Genomic DNA, 25629 nt, shown 5'->3' on the forward strand with positions numbered 1-25629 from the left:
GATCTAATCTTGAAAAAAAAGACAGAGCAAAAGGGCTAGAGATATTGCTCAAGTTGTAGAGAGTGGAAGCCTGTGTTCACAGCCATATGCCCTCCAAAGCCAACTAAGAAGTGGGTTAACAAAATTCGCAGTATTCAAAATTTAAAAAAAATACCAAGAGTCCACTTGTATATGAAAAGTGCTCAATTTCACTAGTTACCAGAGAAATGCAAATCAAAACCACAATGAGATATCATCTTATCCCAGTAAGATTGGCTATCATCAAAAAGACAAAAAAAAAAAAAGTAAATCAAGCAAAGATGGAGAGAAACAGAAACTTTTCCACAGAGTTAGTGGAAATGTAATTAACATAGCAATTATGGGAAAGCTATAGTGTTCCCCCAAACTATAAATACAGTTACTATATTATCTAGAAATTCCATTACTGGGTACATCCAAATTAGATGACATCATTATACCAAAAATGTTCTTGGACTCCTATGCTTATTATTCTACATTCATAAAAGTTAAAATATGTAATTAACCCAGATGGCTTTGAGTGAATGAACAGATAAAGGAAATACGGTATATTTGCACAATGGAAAACTATCCAATCACAAAAAGAATGAAACACTGTCATTTGCAGTGACATGGATGGAAAGTGAAGTCATTGAATTAAGTGAAACAGCATACACAGAAAGACAAACACCACATGTTCTCACTCATTTGTGAAAATAGTCAGTCAGGCTTGTAAAAGAACAGAATGGAAAAGAAAGAGATTGAAGGATGAAGTCAGAAATAGTAAGGAACACCAAAACACAGTTGGGGGGTAGATTACTTCTGGTTCTTCTTAAGCAAAGTAGGGGTAACTAATGGTCAAAACAAACTATGATATATGTCAAAATGAGTAGAAGAGTATGAAATCTCCAATATATAAAATTTATTAATGACTGAAGAAACAGAAAGGCTTATTACCCTGATTTGATCACTGCATATTATAGAAATGTGTTAAATTCCCATAATGTAATCGAAAATAGAAATGATGAAACAAGATCACTGAAGTTGGAGGAAGTGAAACTTTGAGCACAAAAGGAGACACTGGCCTTGAACTCTTAGTTGAATTGAGTTAAAATTTCAGGAATATCATACTGAATTGCCTCAAAGCTCTCAATGAAATAAAAAGCACTGTTATCTAACCTTTTCTTTATTGCAAGCAGTTTTATGTTCAATGTATTTCTCTTTAAAATACTAAGCAGTGGAGTTTTCAAAACACAGACTCACTGCACAGCTGTCATTATATTTCTTTAGTCTACAGACCTCTAGACCTTGAAGGTTATAGAGGTCTAGTTAGTCTTTCCTATTACCAGCTTCTGGCCCAAGTTACTGTCTTGGGCCTCTCTCTGGATCTCTAGGGTAGTCAGGAATTTTTTCCTATCTAGCCCCAGGTTCATCCTTTTGGCTTCAGGTCAAAATTATACTGACACACTGTCTACCTCCCTGCAAACTTGGCTGATATCCATAATGCAACTGGAGAAGTCTTCTGTCTCTTGGCTAACACTTCTATTCAGGCAGGGCATAAGTCTTGCTCCCTCTATTAAAGCATGCTAGGTATTTGGTTTTTGGTTTTTCTTTTTCTGTTTGACTTTGGCTTTTCATGTATCTTCTATAAAATGCAATAAAGAAGAAAAGATTGCTTTTGCTCTAAATGCTAGTTATTTATATTGAGGAATTTGGAATTTCTATTAATAGTCTAAGAGCTTGGAAGTTGTTTGTTACTTACTGCATGTCTCCTGAGCAACAAGTGAAGGAATAGGGTACAGATCTCTAGAAATAGAGAGAAATAGTTTGATTAAATTGACGTTTAAATGAGTTCTTATTTGATTTCATGATTAAGTCAAATAGAATTTGAGTATAAGAGGTAACCATGGGGAAGTAGTAAGAAAAACATACTCCAAAAAAGTGTCTTCATGGAAAGGCACATGTTCTCTATCTATTAGGTCAGGAAAAGCTAGAAAACTTGCTCTGAATGGAGATACTGCGCCTCACTGAGAATTGTCCTTGTGATCCAAAGGACATATCATTTTTCAATGTCTGAGGTTAGGTGGATGGATACCCAATAGGTGAATTTCTTAAGATATTACAAATGTACACAAGAAATTTATCCTTCAACTCCAGAGATTTGCGTTGTGTCTATTGTATTGTTGCTTAATCAGATTTCCAAATACAACTTTGTGTCAGCATGTTAAAACAAATGGGGAATGTGTTGGAGAAAGGCAGTAGCAGTAGGAGGATGAATATTGTGCAAAAATGTGTACATATGTATAAATTCAAAAATGATACCTATTGAAACTATTCCAGAATCTCAGAAAGGACGGATAAAGGAGAACATGTAGAGGTGATGAACTGATATATGATGTATTTAATACACTGTAAAAACCTTTGTAAATGTCACAATGTACTCCCACCCAACAGAACAATAAAGGAAAAAAATTAGAAAATCTTAAAATTATTTTTTAAAAACAATGTTAATAAGTAATTGCATTTACTCCTCAGGCCAGTAATTAAACTACTTCATGAAACCACACTTCCAAGAAGATCATAAGATACGAAGCCAAAAAGTTTCATGCTAGTGAAAGCACCAGGGATACTTAATTAAAAAAAAAATGAACAAATATTATTGGACATGGGTCACATACTAAGAAGAGAATGTGCATGGGAGGAATAGGGAAAGGGAAGGAAACCTAAAACTTGAATGTGGCTGATGTGTTCCCTATGGAGGAGCAATCTTAAACTGGCCGAGGTCACTGTGGGAAAGGGACTAGGAAGTAGTGAAGAGGTCTGGTAGAGATGAACCAATGTGGGTTTCAGTACACAAGTGCATGGAAGCAATGCTAGGAATCTCTCTTTTGCTAACCTCAAATTAGCAAAAATGCTGTCTTTCTTATTATCTCTTATATTTTCTCTTCAACAAAATCAGAGAACAAGAGGGCTGAACAAATTCTTCCTGGAAGCAGGAGAGGGGCAAACAATGTACACAAGTAAATGTGAAAATAATAAAATGAAAGAAAGAGAAAACAAATATACTAACATATTTATTTCATGACATCAAATTGAACCCATACATGTACATTTCCTTTCTTTAGGTTTAATAAAAAGTATCAAGAAATTACCAATGTGAAGAATTTAATAAGAGGCCAGAATCAGTGACTTCAGTAAAAAAAACTAGAAAAAAACACTGATTGATTTTTTTAAATTAAAGAATCAAATGAGATTAGATTAATGAAAAAGTCTATTATTTTCATACAGTATTTGAATATAGCTATCAAAAAAATGGACAAACAGAAATAAGTGGGCTTGATCATGCTCCCAACAGATCACCAGATTGAACTTCAGAGTCATCAGGGTTTCATGAGAACATGTGATTGTTCATGCATGTTTGCATGCACACACACACACACACACACAAACACACACACACACATCCACATCTGTGTGTGAATTATCTGACATATTCTTAGGGTCATTTGGCAAGTCAAGTGTGCAGTCCAAGAGAGAGCATCCAGTCCAAAGAAGCAATTAAATGTAAGACTGTTGATTAATCTAAAAACTGTAGAGGAAAACCATCTTTAGCAACCAATAAGATCTCCAAATGAGAGTAATCTTGGCATTAAGTGCTTTCCTATAGTTTACTCATAACTGCATTTAAACTGAAAGGTGTTCACAAAACCCCATGGGCAGAAGATGAAAACAGGTAAAGCCTGTTGAAGAGTAGGCAGAAATTATAGATCAAAGTCTCGTGGAACCCCTTTAGCATCCTTCACCAAGAACAAGAACATCTGGATTCTGTATTCAAAAGTGAGCTTTGCCCTCCAGCTTTTGTCATTAGAGGTTACTACCACACCCAAGGATTCATTTGGAGAATTGTTCATACATACAAAGAGAATTCAGTGGTGAGCAGGAAAAAACTCCACCATGATGCTTATGTCCTTAGTACCAAAACCAAACTGAAAAAAACCCCAAAGATTAGTATAGTGACATAGTTCACACTCACAAATGTCAAATTCCTTGAGTCCATTATAATAAAAGTGGAAATTAAAAATAAAAAGCTAAAACAACCTAGCCAATTACAAATTTAATAGCACTTCTTAATAAATCAGATATTAAAAACTAATTCAAATATTACAGTAGAGAGTATAAAGATATAGCTCAGTGGTAGAGTATTTGCCCAGCATGCCAGAGGCCCTTGGTCCAATCTCTCATATCCCTTACAAAAAAAATTAAACTGGAGAAGTACAACTATGTAGGAACTACAGCAGAAATGAGAGTTTCTCTATCCTTCAAAATTCTGGAGAGACACTAAGCTAGAAGTCTGCACCTAGTATGGATGGCCAGAATAAGAAGCAGAGCTAAAAAACCAAAAAAATTAATTGAAGATCTAGAAAAGGAACAACCGTATTCTATGCATACCCACCATTGTGCATGTGTACATGCATACACACTTACACACACACACATGTACACACAGAAGTGCACTTCAATGTGCACACACACAAGAGTTTAATTTCTGACTAAAGGACAAATGGCTGTTCTCTAAGGAAAATGAAACAGTAGTAAACTGAGAGCAAAAGTTTCTCATGTAATATTGGAGTCTCAGAGTAAAGCTCTCTCTTTTTGTGGATTTATGAGCCCCCACCTGACTGTGCTTCTATTTACCCTAAAGTGAAGAGAGCCAGTCAAATACAGCTTTCTCCCCCAGTCCTTGGGGTCACCACAAATGTCCCAGCCAGGGAAGCTGAAAAATTATCCTGTTCACACATCAAAAGAAGAAACCAATACCACCTTCTCAGAGCTTAATTATTCAAGTAAATGAACAACCAAAGATTATCTGATAGACATATAAAGAACACAGGTCAATGAAAGATCAAGATCAACCAAACAAAAACCAGTTCCCAGAAAAAGTATTTAATTTAAAAGGAGGATATTAAAAATATTTAATTAGAGACTGATATGGTAGCTTATATCTGTAGTCCCACACTTGGAATGCCTTTGAAAAAAGATCATGAGTTCCAGGCCAGACTGGGCTACACAGGATAGCAAGAACGTGTCTCAAAAAATTAGTATATCCAAAGTAACTGGGAAAAATGTTATGAGTTTAACACAAAACTAAAATAGCAAGAAGGGAAAATAGGAAGGAACAGAGAACAAATCCACCAACCATATGAGCATGTGGGTTTTGTGTGTAAAACATGGTATGTTTGTTATTTCACTCATTTAACAGTTACTTAAGGAATGTCAGCTGTGTTTCAGGAAGTCAGATACTTTCTCCTCATGCTCTCTTACATTTGAAAACTGTTTGGCTTGAAGACCATGACAGACATTCTTAAAATACATAAAGTGGTAATACCACTGGAAGATGAAGGAAAATGGCGCAAACACACATTAAGAAGCAAATTATTTCAAATTAAAAAAACAAGCTACAGAATATGGGCACTAGAGGGAATAGATAGGGTAAACTCCTGAGGCAAAAGACAGACATAAAATGTGGAAGGATTCTGAATGCTGAAGAAATCAATAAATGGTTTACAGACCCAGCTCTGAGTGATCAGTTTGAGGGAGCAGGATCACCTAACTTTCTCCCCACACCTGAGTAGTGTCTTCTAAGGCGACTTCCAACCTTCTAAACCTTTACCAATCAGAAACTTCCAAGGGTAAGTTCCTAAGCTGCTATCAGGAATAGAGGAAAGGAAGGGAAAGTTGGGTGAATTGGCAGAAGGCCAAGGTCCCAAAATTTACATTTGCAGGAATAAAAGGAAGTTTAACTCAAGGAACAAAACTTCTTGGACTACCAGCAGCCTCAGGCATTTATTTTCTCTGTGAGGTGAGTAGGTGCTTCTGTTTGTCCTCCTTCTGCTCTCTCTTAGGGAGTCTCTTTCTCTAAAATGAAATGCAAACTCTCTGAAGCAAAGGGCCAGATTGATGTGATTTTAGATTGTTTGCCTCGCCTTTTAACTTCTGCTCTTTCGTTAAAATAGAAACACAAGTACCTGTCAGGTAGTGCTGCTCTGAATATTTACTAGGATGGAAATATGAAGAATATCTTTCATAGTACCTATGTCTGACTGGGAGTTCACTAAAAGGGAATGCAACACAGGTGAAACTGTACCTTCTGCTGGCAAATATTAGGGTCATTTTTATGATTTTTCTACAAATATTAATCCTGTTTTCCCTGAATTTATGTAAAAATGTTATTATGAATATGACTCCTATAGCTACTGGTTTTATTGTCACACTTAGGACTCTCTTTAGTAGGTTATTAATATGAATATACTTAGTGCAACATGCTTAAGATAATCCTTAATGCTAATTAATTAAGGATTTTTTAACTAATAGGAGAAACTGGGAGACAATGGCTGTCAAAATTTAGCATCCACAAGAACTACCAAGAAAGTTTGTTAAAGAATGTAAACGCCTTTCCAACAGTTTCTGCTTTGAGCCTTGAAGTAATTCATTCATTCACCAACAGTTCCCCAGTTCTGTACTGGGGGAATCAGTCCTTGCATACGAATTGTAGAGAAATTAAAATATCTTCATCTGTCTCTGAGTCAGCTATTTCTGGTTGAGCCATTTATTACATCTTAAACTATTAATAGAGTTTAATATCCCCATCTTTACTCTTACTTTAATTCAAAAGGAAGAGAGTTCTGCTGTAGGGAAGTCAATTAAAGGACTCATTACTATAAATATGATGAAGGTAGAACATTTTATATTACCATAACTCCTATAAGGAACTTGTAGGGTGATTTAAGAGAAAGCTCTTCAGAATATTTATGGTGCATCCAACTTCACAGGTATAAACTGTGAGCAAATCTACAGTTGGAGTATTTGATTGGTGCTGGTGATGTGATGTGATGACTCAATACACAGAAATTTTCTGATTAAGTACAGGCAGGAAGAAGAGATGAATTTAGTCAGGTTACCATGTCAGGCTTTTCTTTGAGACGCTACAAATATTTGTTTTGCTCTCCAAAATCATTAATTTATTTTTATTCAATAAATAACAACTGCACACCTGTCATTTGTCAGGGAACTAGTATAATCAATTAATTTTATTTTTACACAAAGTCTTTTAGTAAAAATATAGACTTCAGTGAACTAAAAGAATAGCATGATTATTAGAGGAAAAAACTCACTATGACTACTTATATCTGAAACCACTTCCAGGTTCTCTTTGTACTTGTGTCTCCAGTGAAAGTAGGTGAGTTGACTGGTTCTAGAATTTTGCATTTATCAAACTCATTTAGTTAAACATGGATTTTCCAATTCATCAACACATAGGACCACACAAGTAATTTCATTTTAATCTACAGTTTGATTTGCTTTCCAAAGGAGTTACTCTGTTGTAAAGTCTAAGAATTCTTTTAGTTCTCTGCAGGCTTTTATAGAGGGCTTTAGGAAAAATAGTCTCCTCAAACATGTCCATCATAATTACTTCTGAAAAGCATTTCAAAACACTTTGACATAGCAAAAAGAAAAATCCCTGCTCTTCCTTCTTTCACAATAAGTGTGTCCAAAATTATCAGTATAATTTAGACTATAGGAAAATATAACTACAAAGTCAATACTAGTTTATATATTAAGTAAAACTATATGATTGGTAAACTTGTTCCACTAATACATTTGAAAAGATTTATCATTCAGATTTAAAAGAACAGTTCATAATGTATTAAATTTAAAATTTATGGATGTTTCTTTAAAAAATTTATTGCTATTCCTCCCTGTCAGAAATAGTTTACCATTATTTCCTTAGGAAAATCAGGTTTGATTTATATCATTTTAACTTAAAATAACTTTTTTGAGTCTGCAACCCACCTCATGTGTCAAGACTATTCTTGCCTCACCATTTTCTTTTGAAATCCCAGTCAAAAACTTTTCAAGGATACCCACCTTAAAAGAAATACATCATCTGAAGTGAGCAGAAAGGGAACTTTGAAATGACCTGAGAAGATTATAGTTGTTATCTAATACAGTGAGATACAAGTAGTAAAACTGATCAAAGGAAATAAAAACAAAGGTTGAGATATATAGATAGTAATCTGTTAATGGAAAAATAAATAAGTTCATGAAAGATCTAGGACAGATAATAGGAAATAGAGTGAATAAGACCTAACAGAGAGAAAGCTATTTTAATGACAAGTTGATTTTGGTAATTAGAAATTTTGATACTGAGAAAGCAATCAGATACAAACAAGGAAATGCTGGCATCATAGTGTTATATAGTCTCTAAAAGGTCACTTTCTTGATTATAAAACAATCTAAATAGTCACACTATTTCAGTGAGTCTAGGTTTAAAACCTGAAAGGATTCATGGAAAGAATTAATTTGAAGAAGGCAAAAATTTTGAAGACACCAAAATGGTGAGAACTTGAAACAGTTCCCCAAATCAAGGGAATAGATGATGAAAGAGCATAATGAAAATACTGTAATGTTTTGGCACTTTATAGGTCTGTACATCTTTTTTTTTTCTCCAACTTCTTTCATTTGATCCCTGCATCTACCTAGAGAGGAGAAATGAGGATGATCTGAATCCTTTTACACATGAAAGACAGCCACTCACAGACTACATTTTTCAGACCATCTTTGTGTCTTCCTCTGGTAAATTTCTAACTGCCAGCATCTCTAAGATGTCTTGTCTAAGACAGTGCATTCCCTAATGACACGATGATGATATATTGTGAGATCTCTGATGCTTTCCTTCCAGCAGGGAATAACTAAATGGTAGTAGCATTCTCCCAAATGAGATGGTACAGACAACTCCTAAACCAGAGTTGCGTGCTATGTTGTCTCAGCTATCTTCACCAAAAAAAGTCTCCCTTCTTTCTGAATTTTGAAATGGAAGATCCTTCTTTCTCCTTTATATCACTTACCCTTTTCTGGAGTTTGAGACTGCTAATAAATTACCTCTTCTTATTATTTCCAAGTCAATTCAGAGATGTGGTGGTTTTCACAGTGACTATGTTGTCACTTACATGTATGTTGGAGAAAACAATTGATAATAAATCTAATTTCGTCTAGGCCACCATCTTGGCAAGTCATCATTGAGGATAAATTTGAGTCTGTAGCGCTAAACCACTGCTTCTCTTTGACTTTCAATAGGCTGAGAAAAAGCCTCTCTTTAACAACCTTGCTTGGTTGGTGAATTGACTTGAGGAAAAGGCAAGTGAGAAGTAAAATAAGAAAAGAATGTTTCACTAATTTATGTCCTCTACATCAAGAATGGAATTTTCTCAGTTGTGTACTATCCAAATGATGGTACCTAAAATGTTAGAAGCTTAAATTCTTTATTATTAAATCCAATGGGTAGTACAGAATTGCACTACAGCTCAAGATTCTATCCTTAAACCTGAGTCTATCCTTTCTATTTTCTTTCTTATTTTTATGTATGTATTATTTGTTACTCAAACTCTACCTTGTAATTCAAGAATACTCCACCTTCAGACACTAGTCTCACCAAAGAGAAATGAGGAAATAGGAGGGGATGATTATGTATCCTTCCTTAAAAGACACCTATCTACAATTGCACACACCAGTTTATTCTACATTAGTCAAAACTATGTCACTGTCCAGTATACCTACCTGAAAGAATATCAGAACATACAGCTTATCTCCTCTGTGCTTACACTCCAAGCTGAAACCTAGGCTTCTACTATTGTATTAAAGAAGGAAGACTATAGATCATGGACAAACAGTGATTTGTTCTACACTCAACAGCAGTCTATTACATTTCAACATACCTCTGCAAGATGAGAGTAATATTCAGATATTTAGCCACTCTTCTTTCTGTTGTAAAGTTGTCAAACTTATCTAGCATGAATTTTTAATTGTTTCCTTAGTTTGATTAATGCATTTTAACTCTTTGATTTTTTGCTTGCTGTTTCATTAGGTATGAGGGATAGGAGTGTTTTTATCCTCTGTTTATTATTTTTTTTGACATTGTTATGTTTATTGTGCTTATGTGGAGTACGTTCTAGTCTTTCAGCCATGTGAGTTTTTTTTATCCCTCACCATGTGCTTTTTTGTCCTCTTCTTTAAAATAAATTTTTATTAGGATATATTTTTGATACAGGGATTTCTTAGTGACAATTCCAATTAGACTTATATTGTACATTAGTTACATTGCCCCTATAGTCTCTCCCCCTTAGCTCCCTCCCCACCCCACTTTAAACAACTGAAAGCTTTCTAGTAATGTTTCATATAGGTATATGATGTCCATCTACAATATATTATCACCTTTATCTGCTTCCTTCAACCTCCACCCCTCCCACCAGTATCCCCACTAACACACACTGTTCCTATTTTACAGTCTTGGTTTTCATAATTAATATAAAAAAACTCAACCCCTAAAGAATCAGCACCCCAGTGAAAAATGGGCACATGAATTAAACAGGGAATTCTCAAAGGAAGAGGTTCAAATGACCAGTAAATATTTGAAGAAGTGTTCAATTTTCCTAGTTATAAAAGAGATGCAAATCAAAACAATGCTTAGATTTCACCTCACCCCAGTTAGAATGGACAGAATCAAGGGTGATAACAACAAATGCTGGTGAAGATGTGGCAAAACAAGAACCCTTAAGCACTGCTGGTAGGAATACAAATTAGTACAACCACTATGGAAAACAGTACAGAGATTCCTCAAAAAAGTAGAGATAGAACTGCCATACAATCTAGTGACATCACTCCTGGTCATCTACTCAAAAGAATGTAAAATAGGATACAATAAAGACACCTGCACACCAATGTTCATATCAGCACTATTCACAATAGTTTAGCTCTGGAAAAAACCCAGATGCCCTACAAGTGATGAATGGATCATGAAATTGTGATATATATACACACAATGGAGTATTACTCTGCCATAAGAAATATTGACATGGGGTGGAAGGTAAATGGGTGCAATTGGAGGACATCATGTTAAGTGAAGTTAGCCAGGATCAGAAACATAAAAGATGCATGTTTTCTCTCATATGTGGAAGACAGATCCAAAGATAAACATACAGAAAAACAAGGATGATCATATAAAAACTCAGTTGAAGAACATGTTTGTAACAGTGTAACTACTCTATGGAACTTGGGGAAAGTGAGAAAGGAAAAGAGAATGATAGAGCAACAGTAATATTACATACCACAAGATGTGAAGGTACAGGATGTGTTTTGAACGATGTTGAAAAATGATGGTGGGAGATAAAGGGGTAAGGGAGAGTATTCAAAGGGATTAAATAAACCAAAGTAAAGGACACCCAAGAAGCATACATTGGGATACCTCTTTGAATATCAACTCACCACATGCTTTTAAAAAGAGTTGTACTTACGCAATAGATTCATATATATTCCTTTTTCTTATCATTCCGGCTATAGTGACAGTTATAAGAAGAGAACATTACTAAATCATTAATTTGTAAATTAATTGCCATTGATCTATTAAGATATATACTTTTTTGCTTTCTTATCAAATTAAGGGTTCCCAAGTTTGTATTTCTCATTCTTTTTTTAAGCCACATTATTGAGGCATTTTTGACATACAAAAAGCTGTACGTACCTAAGGTATACACTATGATGAGTCTGGAGCTAAGTAAATACCTTTGAATCCATTATCACAATCTGTGTCATAAGCCTATACATCAACTGTGAAAATTTTCTCCTTTTTTCTTATTTTTATTGTGTTTGTGATATGATCACTTAATATAAGACCTATCCCCCTGAACAAACTTTTAATTATTGTGAACTATAGCTGATACTTTTACAATTTCTATAATGTAGTCACTTATGTAACTGATATTTTGTACTCTTTGATTAAAACATCCACCACCATTCTGTATTCTTCTTCTGTGTTTGACTATTTTTAGATTTATCATGAAAGTGGAAACATATACTATTTGTCCTCCTATGCCTTGATTATTTCACTTAGCATCATGTCTTTCTATTTTATCCATGTAATTATAAATAAAGTAACTTCCTTCCTGAAGCTAAGAATTATTGCATTAGCTGTTTTTTTTTACACATCACATTTTCTTACCCATCAATGAACATTTAGATTGCTTTCATATCTTGAGTACTGTGAATAATGATCTAATGAATACGAGAGTGAAAATATCCCTTCTAGATTTTTATTTCAGTTTCTTTGACAAACTATCCAGCATAATAACTACACCATACATACAAGTGTACAAGTTTTCCCTTTTCTCTATATTCTCACAAACATTCTTTGTCTCTAGTTTTTTGTATTTATTTGTTTGATAATAAGTATCATAACAAATATAAGATGATACGTCTCTGTGGCTTTGATTTGCATTTCTGAGATGATTAATGAGATTATGCACCATTTCATAAATCATTTGGTCATTTGTATATATTCTTTGGATAAAGGTTTTATATTTTCTATGTTTCAGTTTTTGTAGTTCCTTAGATATTGTGGATGCTAACCCTTTATGAGACAAATAGCTTACAAATATTTCTTCATTTTATAGGTTGTCATTTCATGTGGCTGATTGTTTCATTTGCTGTGCAGAAGCTTTTTAGTGTGGTATAATCTCACTTTTATTACTTGTGATTGTCATGTCAAATCCAAAAATTTGTTGGCAAAGACAATGTCAAACAGTTTTTTCCTTGTTTTACTAGTAGATTTGTAGTTTTGGTTTTGTTATATTTTTCTTTTATCTAGTTGGTATATCTTTATGTAAATAATTTAAGATAGAGGTCCAATTCCATTATTTTGCTTTGGGATATTCGGCTTTTCCACTACCATTTGCTAAACAGATTATCTTTTCCCCATTTTGTATTTTTCTCTCTCTTGTTGAAGATCAGTTAGCCATATGCATAAGATTATTTCTGAGGCCTCTATTCTGTTCTATCAGTCTGTATGTCTGTTTTCATGCTAAAAATTATTTGGACTACTTTAACTTTTTAAAATAATTTGAAATCAGAAATTGAAATCAGAGAACTGGAGGGAGAGAACGGGTCCTTCTCTGGAGGGTGGGAGGAGTGGTACCAGTGAGAGGCAAGAGCTGGTGGGGAAAGGGGGTACAAGTGTGAATATGGTCCAAAAATATGCCACATATATGTAAATGTAAAAATGATACCTGTTGAAACTATTCCAGGAATGGGGGAGAGGGAGATAAAAGAGAATGTTGGAGGGAGTGAATTCAAGTATGATATATTTGATATATTGTAAGGACTTTTGTAAATGCCACAATGTACCCCCACTCAATACATCAATAGAAAAATAAATAAATTCAAAGCCTCTGTCATTGTTTTTCATGTATAAAATTACTTTGGCTATTTGTAATCATTTGTGGTTCCACCTGAGTATTAAAATTTTTTTTACTTCTGTAAACAATTACTATTAGGATTTTTATAAGGATTCCAATGAATCTGTAGATCATTTTTGATACTGCTGACTCTTGAACAATATTCATTCTTTCTCTCCATGGACACAAGATACCTTTACATTTGTTCAATTTCATTCATTTTTATTTTGCAGTTTTTCCATACACATATATTTCACATCCTAGGTAAGTTTATTCCTAAGTGTTTTATTCCTTTGGGTGCTAATATAAAAGAGATTTTTAAAATTTCTTTTCTTTGGAAAATTTGTTAGTGTGTAGAAATACAATTGATTTTTGTAGGTGATTCATATATTTGTCTTAATTTCAAATGTACCTAATAACATAAATATAAGGAATCAAAAGATATTTGGAAAATAAAGAAAAAGTAAACAATCTCAAAAGAGATGAAAAAGAGGACCAACATAAAAGAAATGAGAAAAGGAAGGGGAAGACAATATGGGTGGATATTTATGTTTAATTTCATGAAATAAAAATATTTGGCACTCAAGTAAGAAAAGGTTTGAAAATTATGTGAGTCAGTGGAAAAAAACTGATGTTCAATTTAGAATATATACCAATATTGTATACCAATTCAACAGTATCTAAAGCATGTAATTGAAAACAATGTGAAATATGTAAGTTGTTACAGTGGGCAGGAAAAAGGAAGAACACATTTTAATTAACTGGCTTCTGTAGCTGCCAAACATGAGTTGATGCATAAAATAATTTCCCTTGTTTGCCATCTTTTTCTTTTAACATAAATAGATTCAACTTTTATGCTTTCATGAAAAGAACAAATCAAATACACTACCAAAAAAAGAGAATCTCAACTATTTTTTTAATTAATTTATTTTTTTGTTCATTTTTTCACATGTGCAAACATTGTTTGGGTCATTTCTCCACCCTGCCTCCCTCCTCCACCCATCTGCCCTCTCCCCACTCAGTTCCAGGCAGATCTTGTTATGCCTTATCACTGATTTTGTTGAAGAAAAGACATAAGCATATTAAGGAAGACAAAGCATTTTTGCTAGTTGAGTTAAAGATAGCTATACAGAGAGATTCCTACTATTGCTTTCGTGTACCCATGTGTTACGACACATGTTGATTCAACTCTAACTGATCTTTACGTTGGTTCCTGATCCTATTCTCATGTTGACCTGTGTTTCTTTAAGGTTTCTGTGCTAGTTCCTCTGAAGTGGGGACATCAAACACTTTCATGTTTTGGTTTTTCTACCTATTCCTATATCTCCGGTATGTGCTCTCCCCTTGTCTTATGATCCAAGTCCAACCACATTGATGCATTTGCCCTAGATCTAATGTCCGCATATGAGGGAGAACATATGATTTTTGGTCTTCTGAGCCTGGCTGACCTCACTCAGAATGATGTTCTCCAGTTCCATCCATTTATCAGTAAATGATAAGATTTCATTCTTCTTCGTGGCTGAGTAAAATTCCATGTGTACAAGTACCACGTTTTCTTGATCCAGTCATCAGTAGTGGGGCATCTTGGTTGTTTCCATAACTCGGCTATTGTGAATAGTGCTGCTATTAATATGCGAAGGAAAAACCTTTGGATGATAATACTGATAAGCTTTATTTAAGACATTTTATGTTAATGAACTATAATGTTGTATGTAGTCTATTTCACCATACTAGACATTCTATAATTAAAGCATATAGTAAAAACACACATTTATCCAAAGAAAATTCTATGTGTTGGGCTACCTTGGGACTTGGGGTTGGGAGTGGCTATAAAACTGAGGATATATGGAATAAAAATGTCCCCTTTTAGTGATGTATGATGAAGGAGAGGCTTTAGGAAAATCAGAAATTTGAGCACATCACATAATTGAATTATTCAGTAAGATTAAGGCTCACTCTGTGAAAGAGTTAAGAGAATAGTCAATAGTAATTCCTTTGGAAAGTGCTGTCAAGCAAATGAGTTTTCTCAAATTATTTTCTTCCCTATCTTATTCTAAACAAACTTTCATTTTCCCTTCACATAAATGTACTTCACTATTGTGTGTTGGGTCTGTCATTATTAACTATGATAATCATCATATCATACTAGAATGCTACTTGGCACAAGCAAACTTGTGTAGTTGGTGTTCACTACAAGACAAGAATAATGTACTCTATGACAACACAGTAGATAAGACGAGCTTATTAAATCACATTTCAAATGGGTGTGTGCATTTTAAATACATATATATGAGCACAATGTGTAGTGGTGTACTTTCATTCATGTTTGCAATATCCACTTTAGACAAGGAAGTAAGATAGCATGTATGAGTGTACTTTCACTTCTACTTAAGCAAGGTTAGACCACTTTGTACTCAAAAATAGCTAGTGTTTTGAGAACTATGGAATGTAGGTAAAAGCCCAGTTTTCACAGTGGTTTCTTGTTTCCTGGGACATTTTGTTTGTTTGGATTTTCATGAAAAACAAACTCTTGAATAAGCTTTTTCAAGAAATACTCAGTGTAAAATGACTGTTAAACTTATGGAAGGTAAACAATATAGACATGGGCATCTTCTTGACGTTTCAGGCTGACAGCACAAATTGTCCAATTAGAACCAATAATTTATGCAGATTAATTAATTAATGAAAGTCCCTGTGAAAATGAGATATCTTTAAAAATCACTAGTAAAAGGATATTAAAATACACTTGAAAGAGAGGCCAAATAATTTGAGATAAATCTGATTTTAGACAGTAGCAAACAGTAGGTATTCTATGACAAGGATAGCAAGTTCAATATCCAGAGTTCAGATAGCCATCGAAGGTAAATCCCAACTTTATAGGATTAAGGGATGGAGCAAAGCTTCCACCAGGCAACAAAGTTAGAAATGACCTATTTTGAAGTGAAACTAGAAGTACTAGAATTGTAAGACACAGTATACTTCTTCTTAAAAAGCCACCACTATAAGAGAAATAGAAAGCTTTGATTGGGGAGCAAATGAATGCTTGGAAAGTCATTCAAAGCTCTAATCTAGGTCTAGGTATGAGCCAAGAATGTTGAAGGATGTGAGGGATCCAAGATGGCCATTAGGGTAGGGAGTCAGAATTCCCGAGCTCTGTGACTCTAGAAACTACCTTGAGATTTGAGAGCTACACTTGGATAATTCTAATTGCTTCTAGCCAAAATAATAACTGCCAGCACATTAAGTGCACATAAAATTCAAGGACTGACTCATAAAACAGGCTCTAATTGCACCAAACAGCCAGAAAATTCTAGTGTGGCACAGCTAACAGGATGCGTCTTCCCTGGGGAAAAAAAGCCCCAGGCCATTTCTCCCTTTTTACTTCCTCGTTCAATAAGCAGAAGGTAGAGCATCAACCTGAATGGAATTCTGCAACATCCTGGATCCCTAACCTGTGGAAAGCCTCCCTATGCCCCACCATGCTGAGCCCACTCCCAGGAAGCATCTGCCTGAGAAAAGCAACGCCAGCCAGTTTCAAAACTGCCTGGGTAAATCTGCAGACCCAACAGGTGAGCAGCACACACCAGACACAACTCCACTATCCATGCTGTGGGAACAAAATTCAGCACAGCCCCTAGGCAGATTGAACTCCCCCTCCCAAAAAAAACCCAGAAAAACATAAACAGTGAATTGTAATCTAACACCACCAACAGAGGTGCAGTAGAATGCTGAATTTGCCCCAGAGAATAGGGATGGGGCAAGGAGCCAAATCCTCAGTGAACAAAGACAGGAAAAGTAACAAAGGCTGAGAGCAGGGGTGGGGCAACAAGCCAAACTCCCAAAGAGGGACCATGGTGCAACTGCTGAGGGTTGTACTCAAAACCAAATTGTCCCACCTTGCCAGGTAGAAGCTGACCAGCCAGAATTGAAGTTGTAGGGCAACATAGCTGCCCAGTGCAAGGTTGGTTAAGCTTGCTGTAAGTCATCATAGAGCTATTAGTGGGAGTATTGTTTGTAGGCCTCGAGTTAGTAGTATGGTTCGACTATGTACTCGTTCGTAGTTTGTGTTTGCTAGGCAGAATAGGACTGATGAGGTTAGACCATGGGCTACTATTAGTGCTGTAGCTCCTATAAAGCTTCATGGGGATTGAAAAACAGTAGATCTGACCACCTTGCACAAACTGGCAGTGAGTTACCTCAGGCCCAAATTACAACCTGCCCTGTGGACAAAAGGAACCAAATACTGCTCACAAGCCAGTCACCTGGTGAGACCATGTCAGGGGTCCCCCTTGCGATGGATGGCCCATAAGACCAAGGAAAGCAGAAAAAAAAAAGAAAAAGAAAAAGAAAAAACCCTCCAGCGGTCTCCACCCCAAGCTGTCTGACAAGACAAGCAGCACCCTTCCCCATAAAGTTCAGAATACCAAGTGCCAATTCCAGGATTCGATGCCAAAGGAATAAGTCCAAAACTTTCACCAAGGAGACTGAACTTTTTGTTATTGCTGCACCTGGTTTTTTTTTCTGACTATTAACATTAACATCACTGTTTCCTTATCCTTATTCTTACCCCCTTCACTTTCCCTCATTTTCTTGTGCTATAATACATTGTTCTCCATCCTAATTACACTTCCTGCCCCTTCTCATCCACTCTGTCCCTGACTTCTCCAACCTGTCACCACAGAACACTGCCTAACTTGTTCCATGAAGCCAGTATTACACTATCCCAAAAACAGACGAGATTGGGATCTGAACAGGAGAACTACAGGCCAATCTCCATAATGAACACTGATGCAAAAATCCTCAATAAAGTAATGGCAAACCAAATTGAACAACATATCAGAAATATAATTCACTATGATCAACTTGGGATGCAGGGATGTTTCAACATATACAAATCATTAAATGTAATATAGCACATTAATAGAAGCAAAGACAAAAACCACCTGATCATCTCAATAAACACAGAAAAAGCCTTCACAAAGATTCAACACCACTTCATAATAAAAAAAACCAAAGGAAACTAGAAATAGAAGGAATGTGCCTCAACATTTTAAAGGCTATATATAACAAGCCTATAGCCAACATCATACTTAGTGGGGAAAAACTGACACCATTTCCCGTCAGGAATGAGACAAGGGTGGTCACTCTCCCCACTCTTATTCAACATTTTCCTGAAATTCCTAGCCAGAGCACTTAGGTAAGAAGAAGAAATAAAAGGAATACAGATAGATAAAGAAACTGTCAAAGTATCCCTATTTGCAAATGACATGATCTTATACCTTAAAGACCTGAAAACTCAACCCCAAAACTCCTAGATATCATAAGCAGCTTTAGCAAAGTAGCAGGATACAAAATCAGTTTATAACATAGTGGGAGAAAATATTTGCTAGCTATACATCAAACAAAGGACTGATCACCAAATATACACGGAACTTAAGAAACTAAACTCTCCCAAAATCAATGATCCAATTAAGAAATGGACAAATGAACTAAATAGATCTTTCTCAAAAGACGAAATTCAAATGGCCAAGAAACACATGAAAAAATGCTCACCATCTCTAGCCATAAAGGAAATGCAATCAAAACCACACTAAGATTCCACCTTACCCCTGTTAGAATAGCCATCATCTAAAACATCACATCAACATGTGTTTGCAAGGATGCGGGGAAAAAGGAAGCCTCATACACTGCTGGTGAGAATCAAAGCTGGTGCAACCACTCTGGAAAAAAATTTGGAGGCTTCTTAAAAATCTAAACATAGATCTGCCATATGATCCAGCAATCCCACTCCTGGGGATATACCTGAAGGAATGCAACTCAGGTTACCCCAAAGGCACCTGCACACCTGTGTTTATTGCAGCACTATTCACAATAGCCAAGTTATGGAAACAACCAAGATGCCCCATTACTGACAAATGGATCAAGAAAATGTAGTATTTATACACAATGAAATACTACTCGGCCATGAAGAAGAATGAAATCTTATCATTTGCAAGTAAATGGATGGAACTGGAGACCATAATTCTGAGTGAGGTTAGCCAGACTCAGAAAACCAAAATTGTATGTTCTCCCTCATATGTGGTCTTTAGATCTAGGGCAAATACAGCAATGTTGTTGGACTTGGGTCACATGACAAGGAGAGAACACATATGGGAGGTACAGGGATAGGTAGAAAACCCAAAACATGAAGGCATTTGATGTCCCCACTCCAGAGGAACTAACAGAGAAACTTTAAAGTGACAGAGGTCAACATGAGAAGGGGATCAGGAACCAGTGTAAAGATCAGTTAGAGATGAATCAACAACATGGTTTGTAACATATTTGTACATGAAAGCAATGCTAGGAATTTCTAGGTATGACTGTCCTTATCTCAACTAGCAAAAACGCTATGTCTTTCTTATTATTGTTTATTTCTACTCTTCAACGGAACTGGAGAAAAACACAGAACAGGTTCTGCCTGGAAGAGAGGGGGGAGGGGGGAGAGCAATAAAAACATCATGGTATGGCACAAAAACAGATATAAAGACCAGTGGAACAGAGTACAGGACATGGATATGAATCCATGAAGCTATGCTCACCTAATTTTTGACAAAGTTGCTAAAAGCATATAATGGAGAAAAAACTCTTCAACAAATGTTGCTGAGAAAAGTGGCTATATGCCTGCAGAAAGCTGAAACTACATCCATGTCTGTCACCCTGTACCGGTATCAACACAAAGTGGATCAAGGACCTTTGAAACCTTGAAATTAGTGCAGGAAAGAGCAGGGAATGCACTGGAAGAAGTAGGCATAGGCAAGGACCTCCTCAGTAGAACTCAAGCAGCTCAGCAACTAAGAGAAAGGATGGACAAATGGGACTACATGAAATTAAAAAGTTTCTGCACAATGAAAGAAATGGGCTGTAAATTGAAGAGACCACCCACAGAATGGGAAATAATCTTTGCTAGCTATACTGCAGACAAGGGACTGTTAAACAGAATGTACAGGGAGCTCAAAAAACTAAACTCCCTGAAAACCAATGAATTAATAAAGAAGTGGGCAACTGTACTAAACAGAACTTTTTCAAAGGAAGAAGTCCAATTAGCCAAGAAACACATGAAAAAATGCTCACCATCCCTGGCCATAAAAGAAATACTAAGATTCAACCTCTTTCGTGTTAGAATAGATAGCATTAAGAACGCAACCAACAACAAATGTTGATGATGATGTAGGGAAAAAGGAACCCTCAGACACTGCTGGTGGGAATGTAAGCTAGTACAACCACTTTGGAAAACAATATGGAGGCTTTTAAAAAACTAGACGTAGATCTGTCATATGTTTCAGCAATACCACTCCTGGGGAGGTACCCAAAGGAATTTGACTCAGATTGCTACCAAGGCACCTGCACACCCATGTTTATTACAGCACTGTTCACAATAGCCAAGCTATGGAAACAGCCAAGATGCTCCCAACCGAAAAATGGATCAAGAAAATGTGGTATTTATTCACAGTGGAATTTTATTGAGCCACAAAGAAGTTCCACCATTAAAGGAACTGAAAAGAAGAAAAATTGAAAAAAAAAAAAAAAGCTCTTCCAGAACTACTAAAGAAACATATTCAAAAGAACTATTTTGAATGGGTAAATTTCAAAGCAGCACTATGAAACTTGATATATTTAAGTCAAGAATAAATAATTAAAAGTAGAATAGTCAACAAAGAAATTATGATTTATTTTGTAGTTATTATAGACTTGAAGAGACTATGTTAATTGTGGTTTGGGTGCTTAGACATATGGAGACACTGTGACATTACAAAGAAAATTTAGGGCAGTGTCCAACATTTAAGTTGCAATTACAAGCAATGCAGACAAAACTTTCATATGATGTGATACAAGAATGGTATGTTTATAACCAATAGCTGACATAAAACTATTTAGAATGTTTCATTTTAAATTTCATTACTACTTAGCCATCTAAATATCTTATACTCCATAAGGAGTAGAAGGAATAAGAGAGCTAACCTCCAATATTTATCATTAATGTCCAACCCTGCAAATCTTCTTTAGCTATATTCAGGCTCTCTGAGCTGAGGAAATCTCAGCTTTGTAGTCATTAGTGATCATTATCCTTAAATGAAAATGTACTGAAAATAACTTTTACATCGCTTTTAGTGGGTAATTTAAAGAATAAAATGAGAATATTAATGTTGAAAAAGTACAGTGTAATAGCCACAGAGCCTGCTGAAGAGGATATCAAGGTACAAGGATCACCAGAAAGAGAGGTCATTGTCTGATAACTTCATATTAAATCTCGATTCTGACATTGCTTTTCCCAGAAAGTGTAGGGGAAAACTCATCCCTGTCTTTCAAAGCCAAGAGAAGGAATGCCAACCAATACAGCCTAACAAGTGGTAGTCTTAATTCCAGGTGACTTGAAATATCTGCATTCTATAATTGGTGGCAAAAAAATTCCTAAGGCCTGAATTCATTCTCAAACTCAGTACATTTTTATCTGATAGTTTATTGTAGCTTTTACTCTCAGTCCTGACAATGTATTGATAAGCATGAAGCTTGGAATGGCAGATACTACCTTTATACTCAATAATAAACAGAGGTCTCGAGGGTATTATAACTTTCTAGTACGCCTTTTCTCAACAGTTGATGGGATTTTAGACTCAAAGAGTAGTAGAAGCAGCAATGCTGGCCAGCTCTGAATATAGGAAGCAGGACCAGACACATGAATCTTTTTCCACTTTGATCCCAATCATACATTCCCTAGTAAGATTTTGACACATGGGAATTCCAAATACTCCCATATCACATCCTCCGTGCCCCCTGTCAGAGCCACTGACATTTCTTTCATTCTCTTACTAATAGAAAGCATCTATACAGTCTACCTCCTGTAACCTAACAGCATTGCATTTCAAAATAGGTTCATTGCATTTACAGTCTATTTATGGAAATTTCTATTTACTTCCTTCCTCAACTGACACCTGGATTTCTTACAGAAATTACAACTTTTTCTGCAATCTCCACTAGAGGAAACTGGCCCTTCTCTCACCTCACATTAGTGACCCTGAAGCCAAGCGGCTGAGACGTTATATATTCTAATCATGCTTTGCAGAGTTTGATTTATATTTTGTGCCCTCAAAACTGTCCTTCCTTCAAATTCAGCTCTTCATTCTCCTTTCCTCATTTGTGTATTTTGATGAGTCATTTGCTCCCATTCACTCAGGAATTAAACTAAACAAACACTGTTGTGAACATCCTGTATCCTGTCCTAAAGCTGAAAAATGTGCTTATCTGATTGGTCAACTATCATCTATCAATCTATGAAGTCTAACTTTTAAAAAAAAAATTCTCCTTTGCCACTCTGCTTCAGCAACTCCTTCCTACCAGTAGGCCTTAAAATTCCCAAAACCTGAAGTTATTATCCTAATTTCCAACCTAAACTTTCTATGCTTTTATAACCTTATTTTAAAAATAGAATGTCTGATGCATACATAGCATGTGGTTGAAAACATTTGATTTTTGCAATGGGATAAAGAAATGGAATACCTCTTAAACTCTGAGGAGAATATAAATGTCAGAGTGAATTTATTTAAAATGTAGGAAGAAGACATAAGAAGTAAACAGTTGATTTAAAAGTTTTTCGATTGAGAAGAATGAAATGTCAAATACTTCAAATGTTTCCATCTAATTATTTGGTAAAGTTAAATTGAGTAGAAATACCACAGAAGACACAATTGAAAGGATATATGGTTACTGTAAAAGATACATATGAATGTCATAAGACATATCAAATCAAAGTCTTAGACAAATAAGCACTTTCTCGAGTAGAGTTGAAAAAAACTAATTCAGGAGGTCAAGAGAAATTAAAGGACAATAATCATTATTGAAATTGAACCAAGAGCTGAAGAGTCATGCCCTTGTCACAAAGAAAACACACTAAGTCCAGATAAGATGTGTTCTACTATATCATACTGTTGATTTTTGAGCTTTCGAGCAAATTTTTCTGAACAAAAATTCAAGGCTGCATGTCCTTCCTAAATATAAATTTTCATTTTCCAAAGTAAATGCTTCTAAGAAGATAAAATCTTCACTGTGAACGAAGGAGGAAGAAACAATTAGGATGGTGTTCTGAACACTGAGGGAACAGTAACAGCCTCTGCTCTTATAGTTTGTATGGCTGCACAAACGAAAAATCCCCCAAACTCAGTGAATAACACAACATTTATTTTGCTCGTGCATCTGTTCCCTGAGAGGAATGTCAGAATTTGTAGACCTATTTTAAAAGTAACCTAGTAAACAAACACCTGTGTTTTAAAAAGAAATGAAGGGATAAAAATATATAATGTGAAGACGTAGAACTGAGACTTACCCCAAAGAGAATAATCCAAAATCCTGAGAATCTGAGTACCTCAGAGTGGAAGGAGAAGACGTACAAGTGCATCTGTACTAACACAGGATTTTAGGGTGACAAATGGATCACCTTCCCCTTCAAGAATTAATGGTTGCTAATCCAGTCTGCAACTGAGATTGGAGTTCGATTCTGGCTAATCTGAGATTACAGTCTAAAGTGTGAAATGAATTTTGAAAAATGTCCCCCTGACTGAAAGTAAGCAGTTGGTCCAATTTCTCCAAGGAAAAGTCATAAAAGAAAAAAGAATTCCCTTCTTATTTCAGTGATTAATGTAGGTCAATGACAAAGTGAGAATTTTCAACTCAACGTATTTCCCCCTTTCTCCCTCCTAACAGAAACATGAATTTGTTAAAGTACTGATGGACCAGGGCAAATAGACACAGTTTTCAAGCCTCCTTATTGAGAGCAATGGACTTGTGTGACAATCTGTCCAAGTACAGATTGTTAAATCAGGATTCCAAGAAGACTTCTTTCAAAAGAGCTGATTCAGCTTTACTCTTCTACTTCCTGTCTAGACTGCAGATGTCACAGCCAGCACAGTTGAAGTCATTTTTGGAGCATGAATATTTGGTTCATAATTATTTGCCTACTTTAAAATCTTTCATTTAGACTAAGTAACATGGATTTACTGTCCTCTCTCCACTTCTTGCTCTTCCCTTCATTTCCTCCCCTTAACTTAGTATGTATAACATAAAAAGATATAACAGGCATTTAAAAAGTGATTCTTTTTTTTCACATAACAAGAAATCCAGGACTCGGGCAGTGGCCCTAATATGTCTCAATGCTTCAGCCACCATCCACCTATGGGGCCTCCAATCTTTGAAATGTGACTTTTATCCTCAATTGCAGCACAGCTTCTTCACTCTGAAGCATCAGAAAAGCACTGCAAAAGATAAAATGGAAGGGGGTAGAGTGAAAGAGAAATGGCAGCTAAATCTGTCTCTTTTAATCCAAGAATAAACAGCTGTCCCAGGAACTCTGCCTGATGTTGTTCTGTATGCCTCTTATACCACACCAGGATGGGAAGCACCCCGGGGAATCAAGTGTTTAGCTGGGTACCTTTCTAAACAATCAGAATTGGGTTTCTATTAGGTTTCTTTTTTTTTTTTTAAGGTAGAAGGAACACAGATTGGACAGCTAGCACTCTACAGTGTACAGCTTTACTTTACATGCTGGTCTTTTGTTTTCTTTTTAAAAAACATTTATGATTTTATTGAGGCATTATTTTATAACTGACATGCACTCATTGTAAGTATAAAATCCAGTGAATTTTGTTTAATGTGTGGAATGATATAACCACCAATACAATCTAGTTTTATCACATTTTCATCATCCCAAATATTTTCTTGTTACATTTTTCAGTTAATCTCATTTGCCCTCTCAACTGTACAAACCTGCTGATCTGTTTATTTCTCCATAGAGTTGCCTTTTGTGAACATTTCATACAAATGGAATCATACAATATGTGATCTTGAAAGATTTTTTATTAAAATGTTTTTATTAGTATATGATAGTTATACAAGAGATTTTGCTGTGATATTTCCATATAGGCATATATTGTACCTTGATTTGGTTCATTCCCTACATTAATCTCCCTCTGTTCCTTTAATTTCAAGTAGAAAGTGAAAGTCATTGGGATATTAAATTAGCCCAAATTAAACAAGTGGATACGATTTTCCAGAGTGGAAAAAGTTCATAGATTTTCAGTAATAGTTTCAATTATTATTACACATAGAGAATTTGGCTACATTTCAAAAGATTGTATTTATGTGTGGCAAGATTCAGATAGTCAGGTGTATTATTAAATCAACATTCTGCCCCAATTTATTACAAAACAGCTAGGACAGCTTTTTCTAACTTCCTGGTGAAAGCTTCGGATATTATTATATTCTCAACCCAAATGTCCTCATTATATTTTCCTCAGGCATTTAGCCATTTTGTTACATCTTA

Source organism: Castor canadensis, chromosome 10 (genome assembly GCF_047511655.1).
Source record: "Castor canadensis chromosome 10, mCasCan1.hap1v2, whole genome shotgun sequence".
NCBI lineage: Eukaryota > Metazoa > Chordata > Mammalia > Rodentia > Castoridae > Castor > Castor canadensis.